General features: G+C 37.5%; 1 long non-coding RNA gene across 1 annotated transcript in view; it reads left to right on the forward strand.

The window, feature by feature from the left end:
* The first annotated feature begins 1,088 nt into the window (after window positions 1-1,088).
* Window positions 1,089-1,631, forward strand: part of LOC107183278 — a 12,002-nt gene continuing 11,459 nt past the window's right edge. The window contains exons 1-2 of the long non-coding RNA XR_001514064.1: window positions 1,089-1,099; window positions 1,447-1,449. This is a non-coding gene — a long non-coding RNA (uncharacterized LOC107183278). The remainder of the gene's footprint in view (window positions 1,100-1,446; window positions 1,450-1,631) is intronic.

Below are 1,631 nucleotides of genomic sequence, written 5' to 3' on the forward strand. Positions count from 1 at the left end.
CCCCCCGCCTCCCACGCACAAATTTCATGCGCCGGGCCACTAGTATAGGATAAAAGTCATGCCTATCTCGGTCACTTTAAGACTTGACTAAGTGGAGAGCCATATGCCATTTTCCTAGATGAAAAAAATTTATTTTTGTAAAATATAAATAACCCATACATTTTTAATGTGATCCCAATCAAAATCCCAATGTGATGCTTTTGTAATGTGATTCTAGATTAAAATTCTACCTGTACAAGTAAATGTAAGAATATTCATGCCAAAGTTTTAAATGAATAATAATATTTTAGTCACTTTATAAAACTGCAATAATGAAACAGATGGTGGCCATGTAGGACTAGCTAGATAAACAGTCCAAAGTAGAAAATTTAGACACAAAATTTGGGATATATGGTAATTCAGTTATTATAATGGATTAGACCAGCAATTTTCAACATGCAATAACTGACTATTTAGTCAGGGACACTGACCTATTTTCCCTATTGTCAAACAATAGCCAACATAGCAATAGCCGTCGCATTATCTGTCCAGAATGAATCAAAATTATACCTATTTTTGTCAGATTGGCAAAAAACATAATATAATTTTTTTTGTGCCACAGAATTTTAGTAATTAGTTTAGGTGTGCCATGAGATGAAGAAGGTTGAGCATCATTGGAGTAGACAGTTAGTGGTGTTGAAATAACTGATTTGTCATTTGGAAGACAGTTCTCAGCACACACAGCAAGTTCATCTGTGAGTCTATCCATGAGCACGGTGGTCTTGCACGGCCAGTGGACGTTGCTGTGCAAAAGGCAGTGTAATGTGTCTTCTAGGTATGGCTGTCCAGCCGCCCACTGAATGTTCAGGGAACCTATATTTTGTCAAGGAAGTCCTGTGTTGTCTATATGGGAGTTGTGCTATCTGAGTCTCTTTTTTGAGCACATGGGGCCCACCCTCCAATGGCTGAATTTACATTTGGTGACAGTCTGGTCCTTCTCCCAGGTGAGAAAAAAAGCCAAACAAGAACCAGTTGCAAATGAAGAGCAATTTACAATGAATTTACTGGTGGGATTTTAATGGAAGATTTCTAAATGAAGGATTGCAAAGAATTTTATTCAGTACATTTAAAGATATTTTGAACAAACTCTACTACAATTAGTTGAGTGCCTAGCAAGGAGAAAGAAAAAGACAGGAAGATCTTTTTAAAAGAAGCTGATTAAAAAATTCTGGAGGTGGAGATTGGCAATAGTTGCACAATAATGTGAGCATACCAGTAGTGCCACTGAACTTTACCCTTAAAATGGTAAGTTTTATGTTATGTATCTTTTACCACACTGGAAAATAAAAATGAGCCCTGGATAGGTGGCTCAGTTGGTTGGAGCATTGCCCTGTACACCAAATGGTTGTGGGTTTGTTTCCTGGTCAGGGCACATACCTAGGTCACAGGTTTGATCCCCAGTTGGAGCGAGTTAGAGAGGCAGCTGATCAATATTTCTCTTTCACATCTATGTCTCTCTCTTTCCTCTGAGTTTGTAACCATGGTCTCTTGGAGTTCAATATCTTTGGCCCAAATCACTCCCTAAATTTAATCTGACAATGATTTATTTATGTTTTGCAAATAACATCCCAAGGATTGATTTTATTTTTAAC

The sequence above is a fragment of the Myotis davidii genome, unplaced genomic scaffold, assembly GCF_000327345.1.
Source record: "Myotis davidii unplaced genomic scaffold, ASM32734v1 scaffold701, whole genome shotgun sequence".
Lineage (NCBI taxonomy): Eukaryota > Metazoa > Chordata > Mammalia > Chiroptera > Vespertilionidae > Myotis > Myotis davidii.